The following is a 16,232-nucleotide window of genomic DNA, read 5'->3' as shown; positions in this document are numbered from 1 at the left end:
CGGGAACTCGATCATGAAAAGAACCCGGCACCTCGATATCGCGTACAGAAGCCGGAGCAGGTAAGTCAAGCGCGCTTGGCGTGGCCATCAAATCGAATCCGATGTTGACGGCAGTTTCTCAGGAAAAAAAACGTACATATGTCGTACAGTTCTATAAGACGCACCGACGAAAAATTTCGAAAAAAAAATGCGTTTTATACACCGGAAATTACGATACTTGCAAGTATTTCTGAGATCATACACTACTGATTTTCTGTGCTTTGTCAATTTTCGGAGTGGTGACAAGTATGGACTCTACCACGTGCGCCGTTTCGCACAGCGGCAAAACAAATTTTTTGAGGGGGAAGGGGGGTGAAACATTTTTGACCTCCCCCCCCCTAGCACGGCAGTCTCCCGAATTTTCATGTTGCGAGGTTAGCAGGTATGCATCAGTGAGGTAGAAGGGGACATTGTGCAACTTCTGTGAGTTGTCCCACTTATTGAAGTCGCTTTCCAGGTTGTAGTTTTGGAGCCATTCCTCCACGTCATCTCCCCACAGACCAACGAAGATTGATGGGTTACGGTGGTGGTTGTGGATGGCCACGACGGATGGTGAAGGCTGTGCTGGGGTAGTTGTATTGGACGTGCTCGGATTGTCTTGAGCAGACATGGCAGTAGGGGGTGCTCCAGTGAGACCTCTCTCCCTTCTCAACTGGGAGCACAAGCACCAGCCCTGTGTTAGTCCATACTCCCGTCCATCGGACCAGCTGCAGCATCCGGGGACTGCCCCCTGAAGACACCGTAGTGCTTCAGACAACCCCAACCGGTATGGAACGCGCAATCCTCCGAAGACTGTCGCCGAATTTCTATCCGAAGCGGTCAGTATGGAGAAGATGCTTCAGCAGCGCTCTAACTTTTACGAGCGGCAAGTGAACGCGACTACGGACATGTCGACGGCCATCGGAAGCCACAATGACAACCTTCGAGACCTCATCCGCACCGTTGTGCGCGAAGAGATACTGAAGGTTTACGGCACCCCACAAGCCACGATGAGCTCCATTGCGAGTGTTATAAGAGATGAAGTGCACCAAGCGCTTCGGTCCACCATTCCTTTTCCTAACACCGCGTCTGCACCTTCTGTACACCACCGTGCGACCTACGCAGAAGTCTTGCGACAGCCTGCTTCGTCCCCGCCGCTGTTTGTTCAGGCCGCTCATCCGGTTGCACTTCCACCAGCCCAACCGGTGCCATACATCGAGGAACAACGCACGCCTCCCCCGTTTCCCCATGCCACTTCTCCGGTTGTGCTTCCGCAAGAGCAACCGGTGCATTACGCTGATGATCGACGCATGTCCCCTCGGAAGTCAGACGTTTGGCGCACTCCGGATCGCCGTCCTCTGTGTTTCCACTCTGGTGAGGCAGATCATTTGTACCGCCAGTGCCCATACCGACGCCTCGGGTTGCAGGGCTTTTCCGCCTATTCGCCGCCACCCCGACTGGGCCAACGACCTCGGGACATTGAGGATTATCTGGCTCAGCAACGCATGCCACCGCCTACCGGGCGGCAGTCACGCTCGCCATCGCCAAGGCGATTTTCACCATCGCCCCAGTGGTATTCGAGCGGACGGTCACCAAGTCCCCGCTGGGAAAACTAACTACAGCGACCTTTGGGGGCGAGGCCGCTGGCAGTGGACGCGCTGAAGACCTCCAATCGACGCGAGTAAAGAAGGGTACCGCTCCGACATCAACTGCAGCTGAACGGAATGACCGGCTTTCGCTCGACATACCGGTGGTGATCGACGGTTACGCGGTTAGTGCTTTAGTGGATACCGGAGCGGACTATTCTATATTAAGCGGGAAGATGGCGACATTTCTGAAGAAAGTAATTACCCCTTGGCATGGCTCGCAGATTCGTACGGCTGGCGGTCACGTCGTTACTCCACTGGGATTCTGCACGACAAGAGTTCGAATTCGAGGATCGACATTCGTGGTGAGTTGCCTTGTCCTACGCGAATACTCCCCGACGTCATTCTCGGAGTTGACTTCCTGCAGGAATACGGCGCTGTTATTGACTTACGGGGAGTTGTAGTCACCTTCTCAGCCGACCAAGCAATCGACACAAACGACGACAAACGACGTGATGACGCCCTACGTGTTTCCGCCGAAAGTGTTACGCTTCCTCCATGAGCCAGTGTTCTAGTCGAAGTGATGTGCAGTGGAATGCGTGAAGGTGGAGTGGTCGCAGAAAGTAACTTAGCGCATGTACTGACGCAAGGTGTTTGTGCGGCCAGGAGTGTGCTACAGCTTCGTGATGGCCGATCTAAATTGCTAGTCACCAACTTTAGTAACGAGCATCGACACCTCTTCCGCGGTACTTCGATAGCGTTTGCCGAAGAAATAGAACACGTTGCTGAATGTTTTGCCCCTGAACCAGTGAGGCTGGCTGAGAAGTCACTGGGCACCGTCGACATTAATTCGGAGTTATCTAACGACAAACAGGCAGCACTGCACGAGCTCTTTCTTGAATTCAGGTCATGCTTAGCAGGGCATGCTAAGGTACGCCAGACTTCGGTTACAAGGCACAGGATCATCACATGCGACGACGCACACCCGATACACCAGCAGCCTTACTGCGTGTTGGCAAAGGAACACGCTGCGATTCGTACGCAAGTACAAGAGATGCTTGAAGACGGCGTGATTGAACCTTCCAACAGCTCATGGTCGTCTCCGGTCATTCTTGTCAAAAAGAAAAACGGAACGCTACGCTTTTGCGTTGAGTACCGGAAGCTCAACAATGTAACTAAAAAGGACGTGTACCCACTGCCATGTATTGACGACTCGTTAGGTAGACTGCGGCGTGCCCAGTACTTTTTGTCACTCGATTTGAAAAGTGGATACTGGCTGATCGAGGTAGACGAACGAGACCGTGATATATATATATATATATATATACATATATATATATATATTGTAAGCACTATTAACGTACTTCGTCGTTTTCATTTGTACATAGCCATCATCTTCCCTGTTCTTCTACTTCTTCGCGCATGAGCTGGGGCGCTTTCCTTTTTGGAATAAAAAGCGCTTAACAGCTTGGTCGGTCTCGGTCTTATAAAGTGGTAGAGGTGCGTCAAGATCCCGACGTCCTCTCGCGTTCCCGTCCTCCCTGGAGCTACGTTCCGGTCGCCGCCTGCGCCCGGCTTCTTCTACAACGATGGACACTTCCAACCCTGGCTCTTCCGGCGCCTCTAACCCTACCACACAGGCGACTCCGCCTGCGGTGCCCTCTTGGACTGTGACGAGCCCTCACCGCGATCCCCCTGTCTTTGCGGGCCTCCGCGGTGCTGACGTCGACGATTGGATAGACAATTACGACCGTGTGAGTTCTCGCAATAAGTGGACCGACACCCTGAAATTGAGGCACGTCGCATTCTACTTGACTGGTGTTGCAAAGACGCGGTATTTCAACCACGAATCCGACATCGCGGATTGGTCCACGTTTACCACTAAGCTGCGTCAAATCTTTGCTTCCTCGTCTGGCCGTGCAGAAGTCGCCAAACAGAAGCTGGGTACGCGCCTTCAACTTCCACAAGAGTCTTACACCTCGTACATAGAGGATGTCTTGGCTCTGTGCCGCCGTGCGAACCCTAGCATGACGGAAGCCGAACGCGTTCGACACATATTAAAAGGCATTGGGTCTGTAGCGTTCAACGCCCTAATCGTGCAAAATCCGGCTTCTGTCGAAGACATCACTTCCACGTGTCAGCGCCTAGACGAGCTGCAGTCTCTTCGTCTTCAACATGACAGCGCCGATCCCCAGGTTCCGCATTATTCAGATCTACGTGCTCTCATCTGCACCATCATCCGCGAAGAGCTTCAAATACAAGACCTGAGGCGTCCACCTGCTGCCTGTGCCCCAACCCCCACCATCGACTTGCGCGAGGTCGTAAAGCAGGAGTTGACAGCGATGACTTCACCCACGACACATCTTGCTCCGGTAGCGTGCCCCACACCTACCTACGCGGATGTTGCTTCGCTACCCGCCCCTACCGTGACCTCCGTGCCTCCTGACGTTACCTATGACCATTTGGCTTCGATGGGTACCAGAGCACTTGCTGCGCCATCCTACCCGCAGTGGTATCCACCTCGTTCGGTTTGTTTTTACTGTGGTATACGCGGCCATATATCTCGCTTCTGCCGCCGTCGCCAGCAGGATGAAAGAGGAGGCTATGCTGAGCACAAGAGAGACCGTACTCGCCGACCAGACGCCTACTATCCCGGCTTGTACTCGTTCCCACAGCACCGTTCTCCGTCTCCTCCAGCTGCTCCCAATCTGCCTAATAGTTCCCGCTCGGCCAGACGTCGTTCTCCTTCGCCTTACCGGCGCTCTACATCGCCGCTTCGCCCCACTTCCCACCTTGCTGACCAGCACTCGGAAAACTAACTGTTGCAGTTTTTGGAGAGGAAACTGCTCTCTATCGGTCTTCAAAAATTCCTCCTGTTCGCCTGGCCAACATGCTTTATGTAACTGTTGAAGGTGTTTCCACGTCAGCTCTCATCGATGCCGGAGCCGCCGTTTCTGTTCTTCGTAGTGATCTGTGTTCACGGCTCCGGAAAGTAAAAACGCCTTATCTTGGACCTATTTTGCGTGGTGCTAATAATGCATTCATTCACCCCGACGGACAGTGTACTGCTCGTGTTCTCATAGTCGGCATTCGCCACCACATTGAGTTTATCGTCCTTCCAACGTGTATCCATGAACTTATCCTGGGTTGGGACTTCCTACATTATGCTTCAGCCGTCATTTCATGTAGAGAGGAAGTTGTTCATATCACAGATACAGCACTTGCACCTGTTACGGTCTCTTCACCTTCATGCGTGAACTTGGCCATCGCTGTCGACCACATCCTGCGTCCTGGTCACGAAGACGTTGTAGCCGTAACATCCAGCCAGATCGCCGACGGAGACGCTCTAGTCGCCCCTACTTCTCGCTGTACTTCTCGCGGAATCCTCATTGCCGCCTGTCTCGTCCGGTTTTCACGTGGCCGCGCCCTCCTGTCTGCCTGCAACACGACCCCAGATCCTGTGATGCTGCCCAAAGGGATGACTGTGGCAACCCTCGCCGACACTCAACCTATCTCTATAGTCACGCTTTGCTTTCTTCATCGTCAGCACCAACCTCAGGTTTGGATTACTCTTTCCCTCTCCCTGCCGTTCTTGGTTCTGACCTAACCGCCGCCCAGTCCAAAGCCTTACTGGCGGTCTTGGCGAAGCACAAAGCCTGTTTCGATAGCGGTTCCTCTGTGTTGGGCCAAACTTCTGTGGCTACACACCGCATCGAAACCGATGGGTCCGCTATCATACGACGACGCCCCTATCGTGTCTCGCTGTCCGAACGGAGGGTCATTGAACAACAGGTTGCTGACATGCTTACGCGGAAGATAATACGACCTTCATCTAGCTCCTGGGCTTCTCCCGTGGTTCTTGTAAAGAAAAAAGATGGCTCAGTTCGCTTTTGCGTCGATTATCGAGCGCTCAATAATATCACACGCAAGGACGTATATCCAATACCTCGAATTGACGACGCTTTGGACACACTGCAAGGGGCGGAGTATTTCTCCAGCCTTGATCTTCGATCAGGATATTGGCAAATTCCGATGAATCAGACTGACAAAGAAAAGACCGCATTCGCTACAGCAGACGGACTTTATGAATTTAACGTGATGCCTTTTGGCCTTTGTAACGCTCCCGCCACATTTGAGCACATGATAGATAACGTACTTCGTGGACTAAAATGGAAGACCTGCCTCTGTTATCTGGACGATATTGTCGTCTTTTCGTCGAACTTGAGCCAACATCTTCATCGATTAAACGAAGTTCTCAAGTGCCTTGCAAATGCTGGTCTGCAGATCAATACAAAAAAATGCAAATTTGCAAGCAAGAGCATAAAAGTATTGGGCCACGTCGTCTCATAAGATGGCATCCAGCCAGACCCCGAAAGGTTAGTGCTGTTCTCCACTTTCCTCGCCCCCAGCAGCAGAAAGATCTACGTAGTTTCCTCGGCTTGGCGTCATATTTTTGTCGATTTATACGCAACTTTGCTGCAATAGCAGCTCCTCTACACAAGCTACTGGTTACCAGTGCTTCTTTCACATGGACTAACGAATGCGAGTTGGCTTTTCAAGCTCTTAGGCAACATCTTACTTCCAGACCAGTGCTTCGCCACTTCGATGATCGAGCCCCCACCATACTACATACTGACGCAAGCGCACAAGGTATTGGTGCAGTACTTTTGCAACGCAATGCAGCCTCTAAAGAGCCAGTCATCGCATATGCCAGCCGCACACTTTCTCCAGCTGAGCGGAACTACACCATTACAGAGCAAGAGTGCCTGGCTATCGTTTGGTCGATTCAGAAATTTCGCCCCTACCTTTATGGTCGCCACTTCACCATCGTCACCGACCATCATGCTCTGTGTTGGCTGTCATCAATAAAAAACGTGTCAGGACGCTTAGGACGCTGGATACTCCGCTTGCAGGAATATGACTTTACAATAACGTACAAGTCTGGAAAAAGTCATCATGATGCAGACGCATTGTCTCGCTGCCCACTCTCGCTCTCTCCCGGTAACGTGTCGTCGTCTTCCCCACCACGTCGTTCCGATGCTACGCCTGCCTCACACCAGCTCTCGATAACGCCCCTGGACCTAGTTATGCTTTCATCACGCTCTGATTTCGTCTTGCTTTAGCGGGCCGACTCCTACTGTCGACCTCTCATGGATCGCCTTAATGGATGCGCTGAACCACCCAACAGCCGCTTGCGACGCCAACTTCGACAATTCTGCCTGCAAGATGGCGTGCTACACCGCTACGTTTATCACCCAACAGGTCACCGGGGGGTCCCAGTTCTACCTCGCTGCCTTCGCCTGCGAGTATTAGAGGCACTTCACGACGACGCATCGGCTGGCCACTTAGGCTTCCACAAGACTTACGACCGCATCAAGACCCGCTGCTTCTGGCCTGGCCTATCCACAACGGTGGCCAAATACATTGCCTCTTGTGCGTCATGTCAGCACCGAAAACGCTCGACATCCGCTCCTGCCGGTTTACTACAACCTCTCCCTTGTCCGGACGCACCATTTGAATTTGTTGGCATTGATTTATATGTCCCTTGCCTTTGACACCCTCCGGTCACCGTTGGATTGTCACTTCGGTCGACCGTTTAACCAGATATGCTGAGACTGCCCCTCTGCGATCCCCTACCGTGCTGAGGTTGCTGACTTTTTCTTGTGCTCCATCGTTTTGCGCCACGGGGCTCCTCGCGTTCTTCTGAGTGACTGTGCAAGGCGTTTATTTCCCAAGTTCTCGAGGAAGTTCTTCGGGCCGCTGATACCGTGCACAAATCTACTTCTACCTGTCATCCGCAAACTAATGGCCTCACTGAGCGCTTCCACCGTACGCTGTCTGACATGATTTCCATGTACATCCGTCCTGACCACACTGACTGGGATAAAATTCTTCCTTTTGTGACATTCGCATATAATACTGCTATTCAACGGACTACCGGTTACAGCCCTTTCTTCCTTGTCTATGGAAGATCTCCTTCCACCATATTCGACAGAGAATTCTTTTTAGTGCCTTCTTCACCTAACGCGTCCCTTCCAGAAGATTTTGCTGCCCAAGTTGCACATTGCCGTCAAATCACCTGGCAAAGCACGGAAGCTACCCAAGCTGAGTGCAAGCGTCGCTGCGACAACAAACGCCGTGACCTCCGTTTTCACCCTGGAGACCAAGTCCTGCTTTGGACTCCAGTCCGAACTCCAGGCCTCTGTGAGAAGTTTCTTCAACGCTACATTGGCCCATACACCGTTGTGCAGCAAACATCTGCAGTGAACTATCTCGTGCGCCCAGTACACGCCCTCACTGACCGGCGCCGCCGGAATGCCGAAATTGTTCACGTCTCGCGGATGAAGCCCTTCACTCCCCGTTTAGATAATCTCTAATCTGCGGCCAGGCTGGCCGCTTCCATGACAGGGGGAAGTTAGTGTAAGCACTATTAACGTACTTCGTCGTTTTCATTCGTACATAGCCATCATCATCTTCCCGGTTCTTCTACTTCTTCCCGCATGAGCTGGGGCGCTTTCCTTTTTGGAATAAAAAGTGCTTCACAGCTTGGTCGGTCTCGGTCTTATAATATATATATATATATATATATATATATATATATATATGACATGATTGCACATACATATTCGTGTCTCATTTCATGTGACGCCATGTAAATTGCTTAGTGAGCTTCATGTAGGTTCTCCAAAACCCATCATGTCCACCTGAATGAGGGCTATTATGGTAGAGGTCCAAGATTTTCCATACAAGGGTGAGATGCACTGCAACTTTCCCTTCACTGTGGGCTGGAGTGCTTCAGTTCTTTCCAAAAGTTTCATGGCATTTATTGCTTCTTGGTGAACTGAAACAGGTGTGACCACCAACCTTGGCATATCATTAGCGTCTTTCATGGAAGCCCCCGGGCGATGAATGACTTCAAAATTACAACTCCTGAAGCTCGTTCACCCAGCGTGCAATTTTTCCTTTAAGTTCCGCCAACTTCAAAAGGTGTTTCAGTGCTCCATGATCAGTATAGAGCTCGAATTTTGTTCCTTTAAGTAGGAGCGGAAGTACCGAATGGCTTTTAGGACAGCGAGAGCTTCTTTCTTAGTTTTTGTATAGTTTACTTCCAGCTTGGTAAAAGTGTAACTGTAGTAATGCACCACACGAAGCTGTTGATTGGTAGCCTGGGTGGAGTCTTATTGATACAGAACTGCTTCGATTCCATAATGTGACACATCTGTATTTAGTTCAAATGGAAGCAAAATGGAAGGCAAAGCACAAGGCTAGAAGAAAGTATCTGTACCAACTCTTCGTACATGCTGTCGTATTCTTCTGTCTATTGAAACGGTACATCTTCTTGCGTCAACCTTTTTAAGTACTGTGTCTTCACAGCGTAGTGTCAAATAAATGCTCTGAAGTGGCTGGCTAGACATTGCAAATGGGATCAGATGTGTCTTGTTGTTGATCGCTCTATAGTCGGTGCACAGTCTGAGGCTATCTTCTTCTTTTGGGGCGATCGTGATTGGCGATGCAAACGGTGATACAGATGGATGGATGATACCAGCATCTAACATCTTTTGAAGCTTTTCTTTTAGCCTTGTCTTCTTTTCTCTCGCTAGGTTGTATGGCTTTCTCCAGACTATAGTAGTGTCGTGTAATTTAAAGGGGACTTCAAACTTGGTGGTACTAGGAGGATAGCCTCCCAAGCAGAACAATACCAGGTAGAGTTTCTGAATACTGTCTCCGTTCTACAGCCTGCAAATTCAGATTGCATCAGTCATAGGTTTCTGATTATCTTCATCGGGGCTTAGACACAGTGTCGTCCCAATGAATGTTTGGCCTCAACGATTTCATGTCCGGGCGAAAGTGAAGAAAGTCCTATACAACGCCTTCTATCACCAAGGCACAACTTCTGCGTATTGCGACTGATATTTTAGCCTTAAGCTTATTCATTAGCAGTGCTCCTTTTCACGACCGTCATAATTTTGTACAAGGACTGATCTTCCTGTGAAGAATGTCTTCTGCATTTGCTCTGCTTCTCTTGAGTATTGATATTGAAGCTCCACTGTTGACAGGAGCTCGCAGGTTCTGTCCATCACTTCAAGTTGTATGTGAAGTAAACTTGAAGAAATCAGTAAGACGGTCTTGTTTAATTTCAGTTGAACACACTGAGGCTTTGTTGCAATTTGTTTCTGTTTGGAACAGTATTGATGACTGCAAGGCGTCACTTCTTGAGTCGGTTGCACAAAGTCTGATATTTGCACTATCTTTAACTTGTGCTGACCCTATGTCCGAGTTGCTGGACTGAGAATCTGACTGGTTCCTGAAGATCTGGCTACATTTTGCAGCTCCTCTCACACCAGTAGTGATGGAATGCTTGTAGCAGCTCTAGTATAGTAGTGCTTCGAGTATTTCCGGCCCTTTTATTTGTGCATACCGTTGCAAATTTTTTGGGAGGCCGTGAACTACGAGTTCACGGCCGTGAACTACGTGAACACCGCAGCGATGGCCTAGCGTTAGAGCATCCGCCTCGTATGCGGGAGGTACCGAGTTCAAATCTCGGTGCCGCCGGGAACCCACCGGTTTTTCTAATGGGCAGAGATGTCCCCTGGCCTGGTGCTCGGCTGTCGTGGGGGTACACATCTCGAAAGAGGGCCCAATAGAGATTTCAGCTGTTGTCTCTGGGCGCCTCTTGTCCAACCACAGACGGCCTTGTAGACGAGCATCCGCCGCGGCTGTGGGAGGCAAGTGCTGCCGCCGGGTACCTACCGGTAAAATAGGTACAAGCGCGCTCCCGGCCTGGTGCTCGGCCATTATGGGACCTCAACGCTTGGAAAGGGGTGTTTGACCTCAACCCGAAGGCGTCCCCACCTCAATAGGTGCTTAAGGCGCCACATGGGAAAATGGCCACCATGGGAGCGCCACAGACATCACTTTATTTCCGTGCTCACGTTGGTTTCGACGGGAATTCAGGGCGCAGGCTCCTTTCCCAAGCGTATCACCCCTGAAGGAAGCCGAACGCCAGGCCGGGGTACGCTTGTACCCTTTTTTTTTTTGTATCTTAATGGCAGCTCTGGTTCAGCTAGTCGAAGCAGTTGCTGCTTCTCAAGAAAGTAGTCAAGTGGGGAACCAGATTCTGAGCATGTTCCAAAATCACTGTCAAATGGGAAAAAAGCGAACTGCTTAGGAAACAAAAATATAGTTCTCCTCCTTCACGTCCAATGGCATAGTGCGTCCATGAGCGGTGCAGAAGATCTCGAAAGCGGCGTTTCAAACCATTGATAGCGGGCTAGCGATGCCCAATGAACGCGGTAGGGAAAGAGCCAAGCGTGAAAACTTCATTTTACCTCTTCACTATTCAACATATATGCATTTGTCATTGCTACAAACGGTACAGTTCGAAACGAAAAAAATGCTTTATTTTATCCTGTTTCAAGCCGCAGTGCACGAGATCGCGGGATCGAATCGTGGCCGTGGCGGCCGCATTTCGATCGAGGCGAAATCCAAAAACGCCCGTGTACTTGCGTTGTAGTGCACGTTAAAGAACCGCAGGTGGTCAAAATTTATCCGGAGCCCTCCACTACGATGTGCCTCATAATTAGAACTGGTTTTGTCACGTGAAACCCCAGAAAGATGGAAAGATGGATCAGCTATTCTGCGAAGGAAAGTTCTTCCCCAAAAAAGGTTTTTCGTGCATTCTAGCACTTCTAAGGCAGTTCAGAGTCTAGCAGCGGCTTTCTATTCCACGTGCGACCTCACATGCAAGCTGACAGGGGGAGATGCCATCATTCAGATCTGCCAAAAGGCGCCAAAATCGCTCGATTCCAATAACGCGGTCTTTGAGTGCTGACAAAGTGCTGCCATCTATGTAGTAGATAACAAAGACTGCACTAACGTGCCCATTCAGCGCTGACGAAATGGCTGCCATATACCTACGTTGTAGAACAGGAAGACTGATTCAATGTAATCTTTAAGGCACTGAAGTAAGTACCGACATCCATGTAAAAAAAGAAAAAAAGGCAAAATAGTTGCAGATTTCTAACGGTGGCACTGCAGCTGTCTATGTAGTAGAAGGAAAACAAAGTCTACATGCTGAGTTCGCCTTGAAAACGTGATATGTCATTGATGAGCTGAGCACGTCCAAAGCAAAATTAACCAGCGTCACGTTGAACAGCAGAGTTCGTCCAAAACGCTTCAGGGCTTAAGTGCCATGCCTCGAGTGGACTCGCTTGGCTGCTGATGCACATGGGCCTGAGACAATTTGGGAACGTGAAACATTCGTTGATCGGTTGCAGCATCTACTCGGAACTAAATTATTCTGGTAAGATTTGTCTTCATTATCAACTGTCGGTGTTGCTTGCGTCTCTTGTTTTCCAACATGGCGGGCTGTGCAAAAAGTTTGCATGATTTTTTTTTAGTGACGCAGAAGTTTATGAACTTCTTCTCGTCCTAGCGCTTGTGTGCCTCGCTTCCACTGTCCGTGTCTTGTTTTTATGCTACATTACTCTATTCTTTCTACCTCCGATTAAGAGGACTTCAATGCTGAAAACGAGGTGCCTTCAAGGGACAGTGACAGCAATCAAAAGCCTGTGTTTTCTGAGCAACACTAATTATTCTTATAAGTCCCAATTTTCATCTGAATTTACAGATTTGAAAATGTCTAAAATGTTCATCTACGTATCGGCAATAAATTGTATTTGAATTTAAAGCCTTCTACTGGTGTTACCTAGACGGAATATAAATTTGTTGCTCTTCGAAAAGGTACCCAGAAGCCAAAGACACGGGTATTATGAAACCGAAAATTGGCAAAAAGAAAAAGAAAATTTTAGCAACTTGCAATTTCGAAATCTAAAGCTCATTCTGCATCAATTTTATTTTATTTTATTTTTTATTTTTTGTTTCTTATTTTTTTTTTTGTTTCTTCTATCACCTTTCATTCCCTTTACCCCTTTCTCCAGTACAGGGTAGCAAGCCGGTATTTTTCACTGGCTAACCTCCTTGTCTTTCTTTCCCTTTCTTTCTCTCTCTGCAACAAAGTTTCTCTCATTGCACATGTGAATATTTAAACTTTTACCTGTATGATTCCTTCGAGGCAGTGTTCTTGCAAGTGGCGAACAAGATAAGGCTTACAATGAGACTAATCACTCAGCATCAACAAAACCTAGGATGCCTGCAACGACCGTGCATACAGCCGTGTTTCAAAAGCGTCTCATGCCAGAACATTCTACAGTCAAACTTTGTAACAAACTATGGTGTGTGACGAAGTAATTGTAATTTTAAAGTTTTTTTATACAAGTGGCACGAAATGGCAAGCCCAAACGTGGTGCTGAAAAGTGGTGCTACTTCCCTGATTCTGAAATCCACTGCTAGGAGGATTTTTGTGGCACTTGGGGCATATGGGTACTTGGCGCATGAGTAGTAGGAAAGGTGTGACGCTCCTGCCATTGGTCCTTCCTTCGGGAAAACGTTTTCTTTGACACTATTCACACCATGGAAAATGTTTCCCAACGACAAGCCAACAAGTCTTCAGACACGTTAGTCAGTCTTGGTTGCCAACGGCAACAATGTTGCTTGTGAAAGCTTTCAGCAACAAAAATGGGTGACAGACTGCTGGCGACAAGGTTAATCGCATTTTTATGCCTGCATTTTTTTTTTATGTGCACATGACCTGGTGACTGCCATAAAACTGCACAACCTTTTTTCATTTCTGGTGCATTGTGCTCGGTCTAGCTCCTATTTAGATTGTATGATCAATGGCCTTTCAGAGCACATGCAAACCTAGCTGCTACTGACTGGCACACATGCACAAAACACAACGTACACATTCACAGCAGTAACAAAACGCGAGGCTTTTTTGTTTTCCCAACAACAACTGTTTGCTTTTGAGATGCTTGGTCAGTCTTGCCTGTGCTCACTGCTGTCAATAGGCTGCCAGTTCAGTCTAAAAAGCCTATGCCAAGCACCATGCCCTGCCCTGCACTCCACAGGATGTAAGACCATATCTCTGAGTCCATGTAACAAATGTCAAGCGTAAGTACATGGCACGCTTCATGACATGAGAAGCCCTTTACCGCACAGTTTATTTTATTTGCGAGATGCTGGCACGTGTCCTTGTAGCTGAGCAGCCCGCGGCATGCTCCAACAGGGCTACGCCCAGCGTGTCATTCTCTGCCAAAGCTTCTGTCATCGACAAGAATCTAAAAGACAGGGCATGGTCCTTGTGTACTGTTGCTGGGCAGCACCTTGTCGCTACGAGCATTTCTTCTTCAGCTGCTACCACTTCTCTTCCTGTGGAGTATCTGCTGCTGAAATGCACAATGAGGCTTAGGCATGCTCAGAGTTGCAGTGCAGAGGCTTTGTAGCAGAAAGCTTGTGGTGGACAATGGAGGTCCCACATTGAGGTACAAAGGGTCTTATAGACAACACTAGTGGTCAAAATTAATCCGGAGCCCTCCACTACGGCGTGCCTCATAATCAGAACTGGTTTTGGCACATAAAACCCCAGAAAGAAGAAGAAGTAGACAACACTAACAACAGCAAGGCAGGTGACTTCCACATGGACTACTTCCCAACATCACATATTGTTGCCCAACTGTTGACCATCAAATGGGTGGTGCATGCTTTCCAACATTTCAGGGTGGCTGCCATCTGTTGTGTCTTGGTGTATCAATTTCAGTTTTACTTCTGTTTGTGCCAGCACCTTCCTCTGGTGACCTTGTGTAACTTGTACGTCACCGTGACATCGATACGATTCTGCATAATACGTTTTTCGGGATGATACGTTTCTTTTTCTTTTCCCGATAATACGATTTAGTTGGATAATACGTTGGATAATAGGATTTTCGGATGATGCGCTTTATTTTCCAGTTCCCAGGAAGATTGTATGAACGAGGTTGCACTGTATATAATAGAAAAATGACGTGGCTGGCTGGGAGCACTCAGCACCTTGGCGCTTCTCTTTGTTTGGGTCACCCGCCAACCAGCAATGCCGCTCGTCCTGATATACCACGTATATGTGGAGACCCACATTGATATTGCACCTGCACAACCCATCTAGTGCTTGCATAGCAGCTGAGAGAGGGCCACAAGGATGATGGGAGTTTTGATTTCTGCAGCATTCTTGACTGACCATAGGGGCACTTTTTAGATTTTACTTAGATAATATCTTGGCACACTCTGCCATTTATTGAGCCACTTTGATATGCCCTGTGTGTTCTCTCAAGTAGGTGCACAGTGACTTCTTGATTGCCCTTTGGAAAGGATTGCAGCTGTGTAGCACTTCCTGCAGTGACAATGCATCGTTTGCCTTGTATTGCCAAATGTTTATCAGTAACTTTGTTGGGGAATTCCAGAAACCCTAGTGTAAGCAACAAATGCTGTGTTGCGGTCTTCATCAAGCAAAGACTGCACGCAATTCTGTGCCAGTGCACTGCTATCAAGTACCATGACTTTTTCTCCTAGTGAGCTAAGATGGCATATTTGCATAGCTTCAGTCTTCGCTCTCTTAAATGCTTTACGGTTAGCACTTTTATGGACTCTTTGGCTAATCATCTGTGTACTGTTAAGAGCAACTGCAGTTCACGGGACTGACAGAATTAATCCAGTTATTTGGAGGGTTGAAATAAGTAAAAGTGAGTACACTACTGTTTCATTCGGCAGTATTTACCCGATTATAACGTATCCCTGAATCTAAAGTGCGCCCAATTTTCTTCCTAGAAATATGTAGCATGCCTCCGATTCTGGCTATCGAAAAAAAAAAAAAAATACCAGCTAACTTATCTCGGAAAATGGTAATATATTTATGCCTAATGTGTATCTTTGTGACTTATGGACCGCTCTTTAGTGCTGTCTACAGACCACAAAATGTCCTTTGTGCAGTACATATTCTGCATTTATCGAATGATTGTCCCGTGATGGCAAACAGAATGGTGGCCCACACCTAGACTAATCATGCAAGTCTCCGAGGAGAATAAGGGGACCTGAGGGAGCTAAACTTTTTCTTAGTTACAAGAAATCTTTGGGGAAGTGAGTTCACTTTCTACCTCTAGCAAGTTTTTTTTATAATTTCTATATTTCAATTAAACAAAACAATTGACTTGCCCTATGCTTTCTCTGGCTTCATTGTCAGTTACTTCATATTGATGCAAGCCACTGAAATGCCAAAAATTCACGATGCTTGTCTTTGTTGCTACTAACTTAGCATATAAAGTAACTCATTTTTTTAATGAGCTTTCATATTGAAAGACTGGAAGCGGTGTCCTCATTGCTATCTTGTGATGGCAATTCCAATGATACTCTGATGGTAGGCTGTTGCTAATGCTGCAAATGTGGTTTCATATACCACTGCACTGCTCAGGCAATTTGCGGACCAATCTTGCAAGAAATACGGTAATCATTCATTGTGAGCTGCTGTTTTCGCTTGAAAGTCTTCCTAGGGAAGGCAGAAAAAATATTTTTGGCGGCAGATAATGCATTCAACACACTCCGCTGTCTCTTATCGCTTGCAAGACAGACACTGTAGCCATTCGGGTCAGGCATGTTTGCCAGCCAGTAAAGTTCAAATTATCTACAAAATACCAATTCCCAGATTGAAATAATAAAAGTATTGGCCCATAGAAATGTATAGGTGCTAGCTGGGATTTTCGG

General features: G+C 48.1%; 1 protein-coding gene and 1 long non-coding RNA gene across 2 annotated transcripts in view; one reads left to right on the top strand and one right to left on the bottom strand.

Moving 5' to 3' along the window:
- LOC119460513 (intermembrane lipid transfer protein VPS13A) overlaps positions 1-16,232 on the top strand; it is a 1,139,096-nt gene that overhangs the window by 152,945 nt on the left and 969,919 nt on the right. The gene's annotated exons all lie outside the window — the stretch shown is intronic.
- The window catches only part of LOC125947490 (uncharacterized), a 409,960-nt gene that overhangs the window by 76,573 nt on the left and 317,155 nt on the right, over positions 1-16,232 (bottom strand). The window lies entirely within an intron of this gene.

The sequence above is a fragment of the Dermacentor silvarum genome, chromosome 8 (assembly GCF_013339745.2).
Source record: "Dermacentor silvarum isolate Dsil-2018 chromosome 8, BIME_Dsil_1.4, whole genome shotgun sequence".
Classification (NCBI taxonomy): Eukaryota; Metazoa; Arthropoda; class Arachnida; order Ixodida; family Ixodidae; genus Dermacentor; species Dermacentor silvarum.
The sequence above is the reverse complement of the archived record's forward strand: the minus strand, read 5'-3'. Positions and strand labels throughout refer to the sequence as shown.